Genomic DNA, 20,329 nt, shown 5'->3' with positions numbered 1-20,329 from the left:
TGTTCATTTTTGTGGTCATTCATTCATTCTCGCTGGTAAAACACTCCACACAGAGCCTGGGATGTAGTAAACAAACATGTAAATGTTAGCTAGCTATTATTATTTTCACTCACATGCATTGATTTATCGGTTTACATCTTTATTGGACTGCCACCTTGAGCCTAGCTAGCCAGTGGTGAGTAAGAAAGATATAGTTTTGCTCTCCTATAGCTTCCTTATGTTTATTGGGGGAAGCAGACATCAATCAACCGCTAGAGAAAAAAATAAGGATAGCGCTACGAAGTAGAGATGGAATGCACTGGAAGAGCATATACTGGGGTGCCCAGCCTCTTCTGAGGTGTCAGGGAAGCTGAGACCCTAAGGGTGAAGTAAAATTAGATTTTAAGTTAAGAGTGGAGTGGGTGGGGAGGGAACAGCATCCAAGCAGAGGAAACAGCATGTGAGAAGAGCCCTAAGTCAACATTTGACCTGGATTCCTGTAGGTTTTCATAATTTAGAAAAGTTATACTCTTAGTCATTGGCAGTCAAGAGAGTTGAAAGTGTAAGTCCTCCAACACGGACTTAATTCTGTTTTCAAAGTTTGTCTTCCTTAACTCTGTTTAGAAACTGGAAGATTGGATGTCCGTTACAATTGTGGCGAGCTTCCCGACAGCTCCTAGGCAATATTGTCGGATGTATTGTGGGAAGTAAGCCAGCAAGGTTTCAACTGCAGATCTCAAATGTGAACACCTGGCTCTGAGTCCTAAATTGCCCTGGAAATTTTAACAACATTATCTCAAAATTGTATTTGAAAAAAATAAAAGCAAAAATGGTTCTCCTTGCCCCCATTGTGTGTACAGATGATCTGACTTGCTTCCTTTGAAGCCTATTTGAACATACAAATAGACACAAGCTCACCAGGAATTACAGGTATGGTAGATAGCTTTGTAGGTGCATGTGATTGCAATGGACCCTCTTATCAAGTTTCAGTGATATCAAATTTTACAGCAGGCTGGAGTCTATGAAACCAGACTTTCTGGAAGCAAAAGTTCAGTGTAAGTTCAGAGGCAATGGATGTGACAGAACCACTTTGCAAACATGAAAGATCGAAAGAAAAATTATTTCCCTGTATTTAAGCATTACTAGCCTTTCAAAAATACTTTGCATTTTTCTCCCTCTTCCTACATAACATCATATAAGATAATATTGCAAACAAATGCTCAGACAGATGCTGAATTATTTATAAGAACAGGCTACTAATGTGGATTGGAGAAAAGAAATAACAAAGCAAGAAATAATAATGTCATTGAGACTATAGAGTAAAAGGACATAAGCAAATGTGAGTGAACAATGTTTCTAGAGATTTTTACCCCCAGGAAAGTTGTGTGCTGTTACTTGATTCATGTAGATTCTCACTTGAGAATGGAATCAACACCTGAAGAATTAGCTGTACTGTATTATTTAACATTTTATTTATAACCTTTCAGCAATTTTCATAATCAGCATTATCCAGTCAGAGATGTCTTCCGAATCAGGTCCCAGGCTCTGACAGCCATGTTTTTTTTTAAGAGAGATGATTTGTAGTACCTCTCCAAATTGTTTCACAATTTGGAATCTTCCGGTCCTTGCCTATTCACTATTGTAATTTTACAGCAGACTACGTCAGCAATAGCAATTAGAAGACTTAGAAGCTCTATTCTAGCACTGTTTCCAAAAGAAGTATCTAAAGGCTCTGTTTCTAAGGACTTTATTGTTCTGGATTTTTTTTTGGGTGTGCATGGCCAAGATAGTATTTAAATTTTGGCTATGAACCAACAGGAATCTCTATGGCTATCACTGGGATTGGGGTACAGGAAAGCCAAAACTCTTAAGAGGGATATTTCTCTTTTATAAAGTTATTCCATGATAGGTATGTGCTTCTTAAGCCTTCCTGATGAACCACATCTAATAAGTTCTCTAAATTTTCAAGTATAAAAATCTAATTTCCTTATCATTTAGCAAACCATATTTAAATGATAGCTTAAAAATTAAAATGTAGACAATTTTTTTTGTTTGAGAAAGAAAACCTTTTGTGAATCTTAAATAAATGTTTTTCCAGTTTCTAGTCATTAAATTTCTTAGGAATGATTTTCAACCAGGATGCTGTATTTCAATTAAAACAAACTGGGGTAAATGCAGTTAGATATCCTGGAACAGAAAGAGGACATTAGCGGAAAAACTAGTGATATCCAAAGTCTGTGGTTTAGTTATTAGAAATGCACCAGTGTTAATTTCTTAGTTTTGACAAATGTACCAAGGTTAAGTAAGATGTTAATATTAAGAGAAACTGAGTGAAGGGTTTACAGGAACTCTCTGTACAAATTATTTTATAATTTTTCTATAAATTTAAAATTATTCCAAAGTAAAACATTCATTAAAATGTAAAGCAAATCGGGACATAGATTTCAGGCACCAGAATTGAACTAATTATTACAGTTGATCATTAAGTTTAGTGCCAATCTTAGAAATTAAGATAATGAGGGGTGTGAATAGATTGTATGGTTCTTATAAGAAAAAATAATAGATTCATTACCTTCACTTGAAGTTATAAAATTTTCCAGGTTAAAATTTTAGAAGGAATTTACTGCATAGATGCTTATATAAGAAATCACGAGTAACTGAAAGGGTGATATGTTCAATTACTATTTAATTAAAAAACAAATGTTTTTTTAAAAAAACTTTTAAGTTCAGGGGTACATGTGCAAGATATGCAGTTTTGTTACATAGGTAAACTTGCGTCATGGGGGTTTGTTGTACAGGTTATTTCATCACCCAGGTATTAAGCCTAGTATCCATTAGTTATTTTTCCTGATCCTCCCCTTCCTCCTACCCACTACCCTCCAGTATGTCCCAGTGTGTGTTGTTCTCCTGTATGTGTCTATGTATTCTCATCATTTAGCTCCCAATTATAAGTGAGAACATGTGGTATTTAGTTTTCTGTTACTGCGTTAGTTTGCTAAGGATAATAGCCACCAGTTCCATCCATCTCCCTGCCAAGGATATGATCTCATTCTTTTTCATGGCTGCAGAGTATTGCATGGTGTATATGTACCACATTTTCTTTATCCAGTCTATCATTGATGGGCATTTAAGTTGATTTCATATCTTTGCTATTGTGAATAGTGCTGCAGTGAACATATGTGTGCATGTGTCTTTATACTATGTAATAGACAATAGAACAATTTAATATACCTTTCAGTATATACTCAGTAATGGTATTGCTGAGTCAAATGGTATTTCTGTCCTTAGGTCTTTGAGGAATTGCCACACTGTCTTCCACAGTGGTTGAACTAATTTACAGTCCCACCAACAGTGTGTTCGTTTTTCTCCACAACCTCACCAGTATCTGTTATTTTTTGACTTTTTAATGATAGTAATTCTAACTGGTGTGAGGTGGTATCTCATTGTGGTTTTGATTTGCATTTCTCTAATGATGAGTGATGTTGAGCTTTTTAAAATATGCTTGTTGGCTGCATGTATGTCTTTTTTTTTGAGAAGTGTCTGTTCATGTCCTTTGCCCACTTTTTAATGAGGTTTTTTTTTCTTGTAAATTTATTTAAGTTCCTTATAGATGCTGGATATTAGGCCTTTGACAGATGCATAGTTTGCAAAAATGTTCTCCCATTCTGTAGGTTGTCTGTTTACTCTGTTGATAGTTTCTTTTGCTGTGCAGAAGCTCTGTAGTTTAATTAGATCCCATTTGTCAATGTTTGCTTTTGTTGAAATTGCTTTTGGCACCTTCATCATGAAATCTTTGCTCATGCCTGTGTCCTGAATGGTATTGCCTAGGTTGTCTTCCAGTGTTCTTATAGTTTTAGGTTTTATATTTAAGTCTTTAATCTATCTTGAGTTAATTTTTGTATATGATGTAAGGAAGGGGTCCAGTTTCAATTTTCTGCATATGGCTAGCCTGTTATCCCAGCAGCATTTATTGAATGGGGAATCCTTTCCTCATTGGTTTTTTTTGAGTCAAGTTTATTGAAAATCAGATAGTTGTAGTTGTGTGGTCATATTTCTGGGTTCTGTATTCCGTTCTGTTGGTCTATGTGTCTGTTCTTCTACCAGTACCATGCTGTTTTGGTTACTGTAGCCCTGTAGTAGTTTGAAGTGGGTAGTGTGATGCTTCTAGCTTTGTTCTTTTTGCTTAGAATTACTTTGGCTATTCAGGCTCTTTTTTTGTTCCATATGAATTTTAAAACAGTTTTTTCTACAGTTTAGAACAGTCTTTAAAAATGGTTCTGTGAAGAATGTCAATGGTAGTTTAAAAGAAATAGCATTGAATCTATAAATTGCTTTGGGCAGTATGGCCCTTTTAATGATATTGATTCTTCCTATCCATGAGTATGGAAGGTTTTTCCATTTATTTGTGTCATCTGTAATTTCTTTGAGCAGTGGTTTGTAATTCTCCTTGTGGAGATCTTTCAATTCCCTTGTTAGCTGTATTCCTAGGTATTTTATTCCTTTTATGGCAATCATGAATGAAAGTTTGTTTGTGATTTGGCTCTTGGCTTGACTGTTGTTGGTATATGGGAATGCTAGCAGTTTTTGCACATCGATTTTGTATCCTGAGACTTTGCTGAAGTTGCTTATGAGCTTAAGAAGCTTTTGGGCTGAGACGATGGGGTTTTCTAGATCTAGGATCATGTCATCTGCAAACAGGGATAGTTTGACTTCCTGTCTTCATATTTGAATGCCTTTTTATTTCTTTCTTTTGCTTGATTGCTCTGGCCAGAACTTCCAATACTATGTTGAATAGGAGTGGTGATAGAGGGCATTCTTGTCTTGTGCCAGTTTTCAAGGGGAATGCTTCTGCCTTTTGCCCATTGAGTGTGATGTTGGCTGTGTGTTTGTTATATATGGCTCTTATTATTTTGAGATATGTTCCTTCAATACCTAGTTTATTGAGAGTTTTTAATATGAAGGGATGTTTTATTAAAAACCTTTCTGCATCTATTGAGATAATCGTGTGGTTTTTGTCTTTAGTTCTGTTTGTGTGATGAATCACATTTGTTGATTTGCATATGTTGAACCAACCTTGCCTCCCAAGGATGAAGCCTACTTGATCGTAGTGGATAAGCTTTGAAAACAAATGATGTTAAATAGATTTTTAAAAAATTAATCTTCAAAATGTCAAGTACCTAACTTAAAAAAATACTCACCCATTATTTTGGCAGAGGGGGTTGGGAGAACTAAGACAATATGCCCTAGGTATATTGCTTTTCAATTATCTTAGCTGAGAAGTTAGAAATACAGAAAGTTAGGATTATTGTTTGGAGAACCTAAACGAATGAAACTAATATATCCTTCAGGCTGTGTCTCTTAACTAAAAGGTATCACAGCTTAATCAGGGAGGGGTCATAAACTTAGTGTTGATTCAAGGGGCACTGATAAGCTTTAGGATGGGCAATAAAACTGACAAAGATGTATTAATTTAGGAAACTTACAGGTGGTGGGTCATCCCTCTTCTACCCCAAGATAGGCTTCATGAGTCCTATTAAAATAACTTTATTTTTATCCCAAAATGAATTTTTGAATCTGCTTAAATAATTGAAGCAAGCTAATGATTGTGAGTTCTGCACCAATTTGTATGTAACAGGTGATTTTGGCTGAGAAGTTTTTGTAACTATTGCCAGTCAACTACCCAGACCATGAACAAACAAACAAACAAATAAGCACTTAATGTGTTCTTGTAGAATAAGGACTAAACTTACATCCTGCAAAGGCTCAGTAACTCCTCTGTGGTGGAGAATGCTAGCTGTCTGCCAGAATCAGTGCTCCTATTTCCCAGGCTCCTTTGGAGTTTGGGAGGAATTGATTTGGGCAACTTTCATCCTATTTACTTAAGAGTCATCTCTGGCCCTGGACTGTCCTCTTTCCCTTTCTGGGTAGCTGGAATAGTGCAGCCCTGGGAGATGCATGTTGAAGATAGCAAGAGACACTGTCTGCACCAGCTCTCAAAGGACTATGTGGCTCAGAGCTGTCTGCCAACCCTGAGCCAGTCATCTAAGACCAAAATATGACAGAGGCAACCTTCTGCATTCTCTGAGTTAGTGGGTCTTCCATCACAGCTACTTAGCCCACTTTGTCTAATGTACCTTCAAAAAACAGGGATTCTGGCAAATTGTGCTGGGGAGTATGACTTGGACCTATGATCTCCCATCTTTGACCCTAAATCTCTGCTTTAGGACTCACAAAGTCCAGTGTGTCTTTGGGCACGTGCCTAAGCCTGCAGCACAGATTCCAACTAACCCAGCCACCTGCGTGGAGGCAAAGTCCATCTCACTCCCCAGGTCAGGGCTGAACAGGGCAGGGAAGAGAATGGTTGGCCTCCCTTTGTGAGAGGACCTTGCTGGTTTTGCTACTATATGGATAAATGAAGCACAGGGGTGGACAAGAAGAATTTGAACTAGATAGGCTGGAGCCTGTTCCTCCTATTATGAGACATGTAATCCACCATACATAAGAGTGGGGCTTAGTCAGTGTTAAGCTCCGGCCAACTGGTTCAGCCCTTCCTCCCTTGAGGAGCAACAGCAAGTAGTTAGGGAGAAAACATGGAGATTCCCTCTCCATCATTCCCCAGAAGGGAGGACACAGAAGCTCTATAGAAAAGACCTGGTGTAGGGAAGTATATATTGATTAGGGTGGGAGAAGGGGTAGAGAAAATCTTCCCCTTACTCAAACAAGTCAGCTATCAAATGTGCTCTCCGAGTTGATCTGTTGAATGAGCCTAATTGGTGGCATCCACATCAATATTAGAGAATGTTTGCCAAATATGAGAATTTTGGTTTCACTGTTTGGTAATCCTGGCCTTTTTGAGACACACCCTGTGGGAGAGGACACAGAAGCATTGGATAATAGATGCAAAGGTAATGAATCCCCAGGAAACAGAATCCCAGTCACAACCTGTTCTTTCCTATGTCCTGTGACAGGTTCCTGGGTGACTCACAGGCAGGCCCACCCTAAGATTTGTGGGGTTTGAGAGAAAAGTATCAACAGTTATTCAAATGTTTTCAATCAAGCTAACAAATTATAAAATATATGCTATTCTTTGAACCATGAATTGGAATATTTAAAAAAAGCAAGAAAATTGCCTCTGAACACTACTGCAAAGCAATCTTTAATGCAATAGTCTATTCCATTCATGATACCTGAGGAAAGGTTGGGCAAGTTGTCTTCTCTTGTGTTTTAGCCACTCAAACCCATAAAACCTCTGCAGCAGTGTCCATCTCTGAAGTCCACAGCAGCAAGATCCACATCTCTGATGGCATTTGGATGTGAGGCAAGAGATGTGGGGAACATTTCCCTGAAGCCTGAACAGAGAAGGTCAGGAGATCTGATGTTTAGGGTCAGGGTCTCAGTTGCAAGAGCTGAAGGACAAAGCTGTCCATGTGTTCTTTAACATTATGTCTTTTTTGTGTTGTGACATGTGGAGTCCTCCAAAGCATGGTCCCCTCTTGCCTGGGCCTAAGGGCAGTATGTCTTGCACATTCTTCTTGGACGCTTACTTGGAAGATTTCTTGCAGTTGTGAATGGAGCCACTCCTGCTCTGCTGTCTGAGACTGTATATGCTGCTCTGAGAGTGAGCTTTCTTCCTAAGCATTCTTTCATTAGCATCCTGAATGGAGGGCGTTGTCTTTTCTAGTTCCTGATAGCCCTCTTTCTAGGGAACAGGGGACAACAGCCCCAGAGTTAGCTCAGGGGCTATTTGGGCAGCATTATCCTTTGTATTATCTGGAAGCATCCTTCCACACCAACAGTCGGCCAGAGCACCCAGGCAGAATCTAGGCATCCAAGTTCTCGACCGCTTCCCCAGCTTCCCTTCAGTCCCACATATTTCTTTTTCATTCTTTTCCTTCAGGGCTGACTGAGTCCTCCAGCAAATACACAGGGCTCCTACTCTCCACCCCAGTAGCCAAATGCCTGAACTGGGCCTGCAGATTACCATGGCCCCTTCCCCATCCCCCATTTCCACAGTTTATGCTCAACTACATTGTCTCCAAATAATCAGACAACAGGTACAACTGCTTCATAAAGCTGTTGCAATTCCCTAGTGATAAACTCACATCAGCACCAGGGAAGATGCTTGTCTTTCTATTCCCAATGGCTGGAGGGCATCAATCTAACCCTCCCAATGGTTATGGCAAATACCAAATGCTCCCCAATGGGGCTATGTCCTGATAAGTCTATTTAAGTTGAAAAAAAATTAAGTCAAAAATGCATTTAATGCACGGAACTTACTAAACATCATAGCTTAGCCTATCCTACATTAAAAGTGCTCAGAACACTTACATTAGCCTATAGTTGGGCAAAATCATTTAACACAAAGCCTATAATAGTGCTGAGTATCTCGTGAAATTTATTCAATACTGTACTGAAAATGAAAAACAGAATGGCTGTATGTGCACTCAAAGTATGATTTCTACTGAACGCATATGGCTTTTCCACTATCCCAAATGCCAAAAAAAGGAAATTCCTGCAAGTTGGGGACTGTTTATAATTTACACAGATGTTTAAAAGAATGGGAGGGACTAACATAGGCTCTGCTTTACATCATTTAAAATCGGGATTTCCTTTTGTCAAAAGGTTATTTCTACCTACTCTAGATTTGGGCAAGTACATTTACACAGGATTTATAGGATTTATAGCCCGAAATGTACACCATGATTATTCAGGTGTTTTTTGTTTTTGAACTCAAAGACTAACCTGCAGAAGACCTGCAGATACTGAGACAAAGATGACACTGTCCTTAACCACGACTTTCTTGAAATGCAGTAGAACATGATCATAAGGGCAACCCATCATCCTTGAGCCTAAATGTAGTATTTAATATCATTAGACTGGGGGTTTGTCCTTGAGTATGTTGAGAAGAAAGCTGATGTTCAATTTTGAGGGAAAAATAGAAGACTTCACTCGAAAATTGGTGAGTAGGATGACTCCTTTTCGGAGATGGGGTTGATTGTACTTCAGTTTTTTCCTGAGGAGTCCATACATATGTAATTAATTAGGATAGTTCAGCAAGGATTGATATCCAATTAGAATGCTACATTCCAATTTTGACCATCTCCTGGTTCATTTCTGTATGTATTTTGCTTTTAAAATAATAATTGAGCAAAATAATAATTGAACTTGATATGCTCCAGGCACTATAGTAGGCTCTTTCCCAATGTAATAACTTACTTATTCCTGACCAAAAAACTTCTGTAAGATAGGTTTAATTGTGTTCATTTGACAGGTGATGGAGCTAAAGGTAGAAGAGGGTAGTCACCTGCCAAAAATCTCACAAGTAACAAATCTCAGAGCTGGAATTTGAGCTTGCAGCTCTATGGTCCCAGAACCTTTTGCACTAAGTCATACTGCCTTCTACAGTATTTGCAAATACACAGGTGCCTGGTCTAAACAACTCATGCTAAGGGAGTTCAGGTCTGGGGTGATCAACAGAAGTTTCACTGCAAAGGTAAACTAGGAGGTGAGAGCTAGTCCTGATATTAGGTAACACAGATCCATTTGAATACAGGAAAACATTTGCTTCCCAGAAAGTCTAGCCTGGGTAGAAACTGCCTTGGACTGTGTCAGAATGCCAGGTCCTATGGCATGTTGGTTTCATGTTCATGGGTAAAGTTAGGCTGGAGTTTTGTTTTTAATTCAGGAATCCAAAAAACGTCTTTTTTCTTTTTTTTTTTTTTTTTTTCTGTTTAGGTTTATATTTGCTTCTGGGGCAAAATACTGGAATGAATGTGATGCAGCTGAGAAAGAATAGCAGCTGTAATATAAGCCTGCTTTTTCCTCCCTACCAGGCCAAAAGTTTCAGCAGAACACTCCAGTGCTCTGATTCCATTCAGTTACAGCTCCTCACCATTCAGAAGCCAAAACTCAAGAGACAAGAATTGGTGGGAGCAAAAGCAGGTTTATTTGGAGGGCCAGCAAACTGAGAAGAGGGTAGACTAGTATCCTAAAGCACCATCCTAAGTCAGTACAAATTTTAGGCTCTTTTTATGTTAAGAACATGGGAAAAGGAGGAGGTCAAAATCAAGAGGTAACCAGTGATCACAGACATCTGCATGTCAGTGAGGGTCTGAGAAGGTTGGGAATTTCTTTGTCCTTGGTCAGATCACAATGCTTCTATAAACGTTTAACAAAACATAGTTGTTTACATACTTCTCCTTTAATCCCAGAGTTAGTTTTAAAAACTACATGATTGCTGTTTTTGCATATTATCTCAGTGTTCTAAAATTATCCTAGCCTACTTGCAGGAATGGGTAGAGGCCCCTTCAACAAAAATGGAGTTAGTTTTGTTAGTTCTTTTGCTGTTTCATTGTTACACATTTGCTTTGGGCACACAGCTTTGGTCCCCCTATCCCCTATTTCAACTCTCCTGGGGTTCTCCATGTAACAAAACACCTTACCTGTGAGTTTTATGTCAACAGGGAAACGTTTAGAGAATAGTATGTGTTCTACAACTTTTGGCAACATGAACCTTTGTGAGCAGGACATTAACATTTCCTTTTCCATCATTGTTGAACTAATTTTGTGGTGCAAAATAGAGGGGATGATGATGTCACCTTGGGGATGAGAAGTGGAACTGTGAAGCAAGTTCCTCACGGCCTCCACACACCTGCCTAGCTCTCCACACAGGGCTCTGCATTCTTGGAAATGATCAGAACTTTCACTGAGGTTTTTTTTTTTTTATGTTTCCTTATATCACCTCCTGATTTTATATGTATTCCATGTTTCTTTATAGCACATGAATTAATCTTATTGTAGAGAGAGGAGGTGCAATGTAACAGTTAAAAACAGGGACCATTGTGGAAGACAGTGTGGTGATTCCTCAAAGACCTAGAGGCAGAAATACCATTTGACCCAGAAATCCCATTACTGGGTACATACCTAAAGGAATATAAATCCTTCTATTCTATTATAAAGATATGTGCATGCATATGTTTCTTGTAGCACTGTTCACAGTAGCAATGACATGGAGTCAACGTAAATGTCCATCAATGATAGACTGGATAAAGAAAATGTGGTACATATACACCGTGGAATACTATGCAGCCATAAAAAGGAATGAGATCATGCCCTTTGCAGGGACATGGATGGAGCTGGAAGCTATTATCTTCAGCAAAAGATTGCAGGAACAGAAAACCAAATACTGGATGTTCTCACGTGTAAGTGGGAGTTGAATGATGAGAACACATGGACACAGGGAGGGGAACAACAGACACTGGGCCCTGCCAGAGACTGAAGGAGGGAGAGCAACAGGAAGAATAGCTAATGCATGCTGGGCTTTACCTAGGTAGTTAGATGATCTGTGCAACAAACCACCATGGCACACGTTTACTTATATAACAAACCTGCACATCCTACACATGTGCCCCTGAACTTAAAATAAAAGCTGGAAATTAGAAAAAAAAATGCAGGGATTATGGAGGCAACCAGATCATTTCTGTCATTTTCTAGTTGTACGACCTTGGGTAAGTTACTCAATTTCTCTGTAAATAGTCTATAAAATGGGGAGGTAATTCCTCCCATCCAGGTTTGCTAAGAGGCTTAAATGTAAAACTGTATGCCAGCCCTTAGCAAAATGCGTACTACATTGTAAATGCTCAAAAAGCGGTAGTGATTATTGTTATTGGTTTGTCTTTCATGTTTCTAGTTTCTTGGTGAGAGAGTCATGACTATTTTTTTTTCTTCAACAGCAAGATTGATGACAATGTCTGTGTCTACACCAGCATTTCCTAATTGCCGATATAGGCCATGGAAGCAAAATGTTCTTGCCTTTGGTTTTCCCCTCCCTGCCTTGTTTCTGGGTGGTCTTTCCCCTCTCCCACCTCATCTCTTCTTCCACTCCTTACCCTCCACCACCAGATTCAGGGTAGAGAATATGGGCATGCTGTTACCAGTGTTCAGCATAATTTTAATGGAAAAATGCTATTCTTCATAATCCCACAATACTACGCTGCTTCTGTTAACAAAAAACTATTTATTGTATAGACCAGAAAACATCTGGTGACTGAATTTTCTCTATTTTTTTCAATCAGTCATGCAATATACACTTAATACAACTCTGAGACTCCTTGATAACAAACTAGCAAAAATGAGGATAAAACACTTTACGGACTAAAAATTCCATTTAAATCTTTGTTTTTGATCCAAGCACATACAGGGGTAGGAATGCTGAATGTTCAAAAGAGTTGTTTCTATCCCCAAGAGAAGTGGCCTGGAAGGGAGGGAGAGGTCATCATCAATGAGGTGTCATTGGCAGTCACGCTGACATGGTCTCAGCCATACTTGCTGATTCCCTTGGAAGGGTGGCTCCACTCGGGGCACTCCTCAGGGTCTGGGTCAGCTCACCCCCACTCTCTATTCCTGCTGTGGCTGTCTGCACAGCCACGCCATCAGCCCAGCCATTCCTCTTCCCTTCTCAGAGAATTCATGCTTTCCTGGCACTTAGAAGCAGTGGTAGTTCTGGAAAAGGAAACCAAAGTGAGATAGAGAGGGTAGAGCCCAGTGTGGGAGTCACTGCATGAGTAAGTCTGGGTTCAAGTCTGGGCTCTAATGCGTCCTGGCTGGGAGCCTCTGAGTAAATAATTTAGCTTCTTGAGCCCTATTATCTGTAAAACAGTGCTTCCTTTATTCATCATTAGATATTGAGTGAGTACTTACTGCATGCCAGCACTGTTCTAGGTGCTCACTGGTGCTAGGGATGGGGGTTAGGGGCTATGGGTATAGAGAGTCCAGTTTTAAAATAAGTCAGAGAAGAATTCACTGAGAAGGTGACATCTGAGTAGACACTTGAATGAAGTGAGGGTCTCTGGGGGAAGAATGTTCTGCAAGAGGTAGCTAGTGCAAAGGCCCTGTGGTACAAAGGAGCCTGATGTGCTAGAAGCCCAGTGAGGGCACCAGTGTGGCTAGAGCAGTTGAGAGAAGCAGACAATAGCAGCAGATGGGTCAGCTCCCTAGCCAAGGTGTGTGAAGCCGTGTAGTCCTGGGAAGGATTGGGCTTTTACATTGAGATAGGATGGGAAGTCATTGGAGGGTTGTGAGCCAAGGACTTATGTTTTGCAAGGGTCACTCTGGTTGCTGTGTTGAGAATAGACCATAGGCAAGCCTACCCAGGAAGCAGGGAAACGGGTTAGGAGGCTATTGCCTCTGCGTGACAGGTGGTGGAGTGGACCAGGGTGTAGCTGTGGAGGTGGTGAGAAAAGGCTGAATTCTGGAGATAGCTTGAAGGAAGAATGAATAGCATTTCTGATGGAGTGGATGTGGGTGTGAGAGAAAGAAAATAGGAGAACTCAGAGGTTTTTGGCCTGAACAATTGGAAGAATTGTGTAGCTATTAACTGAGATGGGAAAGCCGGGGGAGGAAGGGATGGGAGATAGATGGAGAACTTGATGATAATAATAATTTTGCCCTGCCTCCCTCACAGGACTAAATGTGATGATTTATGTGTAATTTACCCCGCAAATATGCTCTGTGGTTACTGGTATTCAAAGGGCCCTCTCCTTTCTATGCAGAAGCAGTCTGTTCCCTGGACATGCTCCTCTCTCTCAGTCCTCAGGTGGTGCCAGTTGGTGGGGGAGAATGTTCCTGGCATGTGGACTTGAATCTGGCAGGTATCATCTGAGCTATGTTTAGGTGGATATTTTGGGATAGGTCTCACAAATGTGACTCAAGTATGACTTAACAGTTAATATCTTTATTTCTCCCTAACAGAATATTGTTTCTAATTTTTCTTTTATATAGCAACTGATGTTGCCATGCAGATCCCTTGGTTGCTATGAGATGGTAACATCACTCTGCCCCACCATTGGCCAGTGCCTCCTCAGCTGCGGTGCCTCCCAGGCTGTGTGGTTCTCACGCGGGCCACTGACACAGAGCTGTTACTATGGTGAACTTTACAATTTCCTTTGATTGGTGGATTTCAGAAATAGGCCATCAGCGGAATTCATTATATTCAGCTAAGTAAAAATGAAAAATAAATACTATAGCTTTCCCCTCATCACTAACATGAAGGAAACGTGACCCTTCATGACATAATAAATCGCTGTTCGGTAACTTAGGATCCTTCAGGGGACTGAAGCGGGATGATTCTCCTATGCCAAATTTGGGTGGGAAAGATATTCCCTGTAGCTTTGAGTCGACTCTTCAGAGTTAAGGGCAGTGGGCCAACCAGAGTTGGAACTTCAGAGTTGGGAGGAGGTGTGGGATGGGGCATGCATTGAAATGTAAACTCTATTGTCTCTGAAGTGATGGGTGATGCTGGGGGCCTGAGTGTGGAGGGCAGTTTTACATCTCAGGACAATGTTTTCTCAGATGCTCTTCCAGAAAGGAAAGCCAGGAGTACTCCTGGCTGGAGGCGGCATGCCTGAGGTCAGAGTCAAAGTAGGGTTTGTGCTGTCTGAATCCTTTCTCCCACTCTCCCCAGCCTGGCTCAGCTTCTCAGCTTCTCAGGTGGATTGGTGAGTCCTGGCCAATTATGCTTCAGCTCATCTCTACTCTCGGCAAATAGGAAAAGGGAGTGAAGGACTGAGTTTTAACCCTTCTAATTTCGTAACCTGACTCTCTATAAGAAAAAGTAGGAGAAAGACTGAAGAACCCGAGAGAACAGGTGAATTATTTTAAGTGCATCAGATCTACCTTTCTAACAAGTCTTGTTTGGAGTGATGGGGGTGTGGGTGGGGGAGGGGAGGGGAAGGCCCAGGCTAAAGGGAGGGAGAGAGTCAGGGAACCACAAAAACAAAGCAGGTAACAGATTGGAAGCCCTAGGGCTAGTGTTTGACACCCAGACTACATCAGTTTTAAAACCTCTTTGCTCTATATAATAAAGCTGTTTTTAGTAATAATCACAACATGAAATGAAAATAATGATGGCCAGAAATGTTCTTTTATGAAATTTTGTGTCGTATCAATAAAAACTAAAAATACAGTAAATGCTACAATCCAAAAAAGGAAAGAAAGTTATAGTATAATATTTTTAGTTTCATTAGTGTATTTTTTGAATAAAGGGATGAAAACTTATACCTACATATTGGTCTTTCATGTCAGGCCTCTGAGCCCAAGCCAAGCCATCGCATCCCCTGTGACTTGCACGTATATACGCCCAGATGGCCTGAAGTAACTGAAGAATCACAAAAGAAGTGAATATGCCTTGCCCCACCTTGACTGATGACATTCCACCACAAAAGAAGTGTAAATGGCCGGTCCTTGCCTTAACTGATGACATTACCTTGTGAAAGTCCTTTTCCTGGCTCATCCTGGCTCAAAAAGCACCCCCACTGAGCACCTTGCGACCCCCACTCCTGCCCACTGAGCACCTTGTGACCCCCACTCCTGTCCGCCAGAGAACAAACCCCCTTTGACTGTAATTTTCCTTTGCCTACCCAAATCCTATAAAACGGCTCCACCCTTATCTCCTTTTGCTGACTCTCTTTTCGGACTCAGCCCGCCTGCACCCAGGTGATTAAAAGCTTTATTGCTCACACAAAGCCTGTTTGGTGGTCTCTTCACACGGATGCGCATGAAATTTGGTGCCGTGACTCGGATCGGGGGGGACCTCCCTTGGGAGATCAATCCCCTGTCCTCCTGCTCTTTGCTCCCTGAGAAAGATCCACCTATGACCTCAGGTCCTCAGACCGACCAGCCCAAGAAACATCTCACCAATTTCAAATCCAGTAAGCAGCCTCTTTTTACTCTCTTCTCCAACGTCCCTCACTATCCCTCAACCTCTTTCTCCTTTCAATCTTGGTGCCACACTTCAATCTCTCCCTTCTCTTAATTTCAATTCCTTTCATTTTCTGGTAGAGACAAAAGAGACATGTTTTATCCATGAACCCAAAACTCCGGCGCCGGTCACGGAAGGCAGCCTTCCCTTGGTTTTTAATCATTGTAGGGACGCCTCTCTGATTATACACTCACGTTTCAAGGGTGTCAGACCACGCAGGGACGCCTGCCTTGGTCCTTCACCCTTAGCGGCAAGTCCCGCTTTCCTGGGGCAGGGGCAAGTACCCCTCAACCCCTTCTTCACCCTCAGCGGCAAGTCCCGCTTTCCTGGGGCAGGGGCAAGTACCCCTCAACCCCTTCTTCACCCTCAGCGGCAAGTCCTGCTTTCCTGGGGCCGGGGTAAGTACCCCTCAGCCCCTTCTCCTTCACCCTTAGCGGCAAGTCCCACTTTCCTAGGGGGCAAGAACCCCCCAACCGCTTATTTCCGCACCCCAACCTCTTATCTCTGTGCCCCAATCCCTTATTTCCGCACCCTGACCTCTTATCTCTGTGCCCCAATCCCTTATTTCCGTGCCCCAACCCCTTCTCTGCTTTTCTGGAGGGCAAGAACCCCCCACCCCTTCTCCAGGTCTCTACTCTTTTCTCTGGGCTTGCCTCCTTCACTATGGGTAAGCTTCCACCTTCCATTCCTCCTTCTTCTCCCTTAGCCTGTGTTCTCAAAAACTTAAAACCTCTTCAATTCACACGTGACCTAAAACCTAAATGCCTTATTTTCTTCTGCAATGCCGCTTGACTCCAATACAAACTCGACAGTAGTTCCAAATAGCCAGAAAATGGCACTTTGAATTTTTCCATCCTGCAAAATCTAAATAATTCTTGTCGTAAAATAGGCAAACGGTCTGAGATGCCTGACGTCCAGGCATTCTTTTACACATCAGTCCCTTCCTAGTCTCTGTGTCCAGTGCAACTCGTCCCAAATCTTGCTTCTTTCCCTCCCGCCTGTCCCCTCAGTCCCAACCCCAAGCGTCGCTGAGTCTTTCTAATCTTCCTTTTCTACAGACCCATCTGACCTCTCCCTTCCTCCCCAGGTTGTTCCTCGCCAGGCCGAGCTAGGTCCCAATTCTTCCTCAGCCTCCGCTCCTCCACCCTATAATCTTTTTATCACCTCCCCTCCTCACACCTGGTCTGACTTACAGTTTCGTTTCGTGACTAGCCCTCCCCCACCTGCCCAGCAATTTACTCTTAAAAAGGTGGCTGGAGCCAAAGGCATAGTCAAGATTAATGCTCCTTTTTCTTTATCCCAAATCAGATAGCGTTTAGGCTCTTTTTCATCAAATATAAAAATCCAGCCCAGTTCATGACTTGTTTGGCAGCAACCCTGAGACACTTTACAGCCCTAGACCCTAAAAGGTCAAAAGGCCATCTTATTCTCAAAATACATTTTATTACCCAATCTGCTCCCGACATTAGAACTCCAAAAATTAAATTCCAGCCCTCAAACCCCACAACAGGATTTAATTAACCTCGCCTTCAAGGTGTACCATAATAGAAAAAAGTTGCAATTCCTTGCCTCCACTGTGAGACAAACCCCAGCCACATCTCCAGCACACAAGAACTTCCAAACGCCTGAACCGCAGCTGCCAGGGGTTCCTCCAGAACCTCCTCCCCCATGAGCTTGCTACATGTGCCAGAAATCTGGCCACTGGGCCAAGGAATGCCCGCAGCCTGGGATTCCTCCTAAGCCGTGTCCCATCTGTGTGGGGCCCCACTGAAAATCGGACTGTTCAACTCACCTGGCAGCCACTCCCAGAGCCCCTGGAACTCTGGCCCAAGGCTCTCTGACTGACTCCTTCCCAGATCTTCTCGGCTTAGCGGCTAAAGACTGACACTGCCCGATCGCCTCGGAAGCCTCGTAGACCATCACGGACGGCGAGCTTCGGGTAACTTTCACAGTGGAAGGTAAGCCCGTCCCCTTCTTAATCAATACGGAGGCTACTCACTCCACATTACCCTCTTTTCAAGGGCCTGTTTCCCTTGCCTCCATAACTGTTGTGGGTATTGACGGCCAGGCTTCTAAATGTCTTAAAACTCCCCAACTCTGGTGCCAACTTAGACAATACTCTTTTAAGCACTCCTTTTTAGTTATCCCCACCTGCCCAGTTCCCTTATTAGGCTGAGACACTTTAACTAAATTATCTGCTTCCCTGACTATTCCTGGACTACAGCTATATCTCATTGCCGCCCTTCTTCCCAATCCAAAGCCTCCTTTGCGTCCTCCTCTTCTATCCCCCCACCTTAACCCACAAGTATAAGATACCTCTACTCCCTCCTTGGCGACCAATCATGCACCCCTTACTATCTCATTTAAACCTAATCACCCTTACCCCACTCAACGCCAGTATCCCATCCCACAGCATGCTTTAAAAAGATTAAAGCCTGTTATCACTCGCCTGCTACAGCATGGCCTTTTAAACCCTATAAACTCTCCTTACAATTCCCCCATTTTACCTGTCCTAAAACCAGACAAGCCTTTCAAGTTAGTTCAGGATCTGCGCCTTATCAACCAAATTGTTTTGCTTATACACCCTGTGGTGCCAAACCCATATACTCTCCTATCCTCAATACCTGCCTCTACAACCCATTATTCTGTTCAGATCTCAAACCTGCTTTCTTTACTATTGCTTTGCACCCTTAATCCCAGCCTCTCTTCGCTTTCACTTGGACTGACCCTGACACCCATCAAGCTCAGCAAATTACCTAGGCTGTACTGCCGCAAAGCTTCACAGACAGCCCCCATTACTTCAATCAAGCCCAGATTTCTTCCTTATCTGTTACCTATCTCGGCATAATTCTCATAAAAACACACGTGCTCTCCCTGCCAATCGTGTCCAACTGATCTCTCAAACCCAAGCACCTTCTACAAAACAACTCCTTTCCTTCCTAGGCATGCCTTTCTGTCCAAACAACTTGACCTTACTGTTTTAGCCTAGCCCTCAAGTCTGTGTGCAGTGGCTGCCGCTGCTTTAATACTTTTAGAGGCCCTCAAAATAAGTAGAGGCCTTTCCTACAGAGTGTGAGAAGGTCACCGCAGTCATTTCTTCCATTCTGTCAGACATAATTCCTCAGTTTAGCCTTCCCACCTCAGTACAGTCTGATAACAGACGAGCCTTTATTAGTCAAATCAGCCAAGCAGTTTTTCAGGCTCTTATTCAGTGAAACCTTTATATCCCTTATGGTCCTCCATCTTCAAGAAAGGTAGAATGGACTGAAGTTCTTTTAAAAACACACCTCACCAAGCTCAGCCACCAACTTAAAAAGGACTGGATAATACTTTTACCACTTTCCCTTCTCAGAATTCAGGCCTGTCCTCGGAATGCTACAGGGTACAGCCCATTTAAGGTCCTGTATAGACGCTCCTTTTTATTAGGCCCCAGTCTCATTCCAGACACCAGACCAACTTAGACTGTGCCTCAAAAAAAAAAAAACAAACAAACAAACAAACTTGTCATCCCTACTATTTTCTGTCTAGTTCATACTCGTATTCACCGTTCTCAACTACTCATACATGCCCTGCTCTTGTTTACACTGCCAGTTTACACTGTTTTTCCAAGCCATCACAGCTGATATCTCCTGGTGCTATCCCCAAACTGCCACTCTTAACTCTTGAAGTAAATAAATAATCTTTGCTGGCAGGACTATGCTGAATCTCCTTAAGCACTCTCTAATCAGACATCCTGAGTCGTCCCAATTCTTAGACCTTTTATACCTGTTTTTCTCCTTCTGTTATTCCATTTAGTTTTTCAATTCATACAAAACCGTGTCCAGGCCATCACCAATCATTCTATATGACAAATTTTTCTTCTAACATCCCCACAACATCACCCCTTCAAGACCCACCCCACAAGACCTCCCTTCAGCTTAATCTCTCCCACTCTAGGTTCCCACGCCACCCCTAATCCCGCTTGAAGCAGCCCTGAGAAACATCGCCCATTCTCTCTCCATACCACCCCCCAAAAAATTTTCGCCGCCCCAACACTTCAACACTATTTTGTTTTATTTTTCTTATTAATATAAGAAGGCAGGAATGTCAGGCCTCTGAGCCCAAGCCAAGCCATCGCATCCCCTGTGACTTGGACGTATATACGCCCAGATGGCCTGAAGTAACTGAAGAATCACAAAAGAAGTGAATATGCCTTGCCCCACCTTAACTGATGACATTCCACCACAAAAGAAGTGTAAACGGCCGATCCTTGCCTTAACTGATGACATTACCTTGTGAAAGTCCTTCTCCTGGCTCATCCTGGCTCAAAAAGCACCCCCACTGAGCACCTTGCGACCCACACTCCTGCCCACTGAGCACCTCGAGACCCCCCACTCCTGCCCGCTAGAGAACAAATCCCCTTTGACTGTAATTTTCCTTTATCTACCCAAATCCTATCAAACGGCCCCACCCTTATCTCCCTTTGCTGACTCTCTTTTCGGACTCAGCCCGCCTGCACCCAGGTGATTAAAAGCTTTATTGCTCACACAAAGCCTGTTTGGTGGTCTCTTCACACGGACGCGCATGAAATTTCACAGTCATGAATAGTGATTT

The 20,329-nt window shown here is 42.1% G+C and overlaps 1 long non-coding RNA gene across 50 annotated transcripts in view; it reads left to right on the top strand.

Moving 5' to 3' along the window:
* The window catches only part of LOC100609893 (uncharacterized), a 111,204-nt gene extending 95,704 nt beyond the window's left edge, over window positions 1-15,500 (top strand). For 23 of the 50 annotated variants that reach the window (XR_008546416.2, XR_010149463.1, XR_001715828.4 and 20 more), the window contains 2 exons: window positions 13,759-14,623; window positions 15,061-15,500. This is a non-coding gene — a long non-coding RNA (uncharacterized LOC100609893). Of the gene's footprint in view, window positions 1-10,965; window positions 11,181-13,529; window positions 13,629-13,758; window positions 14,624-15,060 lie in introns of all 50 variants that reach the window. The other 27 variants (XR_010149462.1, XR_010149468.1, XR_010149471.1 and 24 more) reach the window with 2 other exon arrangements.
* The last annotated feature ends 4,829 nt before the right edge of the window (window positions 15,501-20,329 follow it).

Source organism: Pan troglodytes, chromosome 12 (genome assembly GCF_028858775.2).
Source record: "Pan troglodytes isolate AG18354 chromosome 12, NHGRI_mPanTro3-v2.0_pri, whole genome shotgun sequence".
In the NCBI taxonomy this organism is placed as follows: Eukaryota; Metazoa; Chordata; class Mammalia; order Primates; family Hominidae; genus Pan; species Pan troglodytes.
This window is presented reverse-complemented; position numbering and strand designations above follow the sequence as displayed.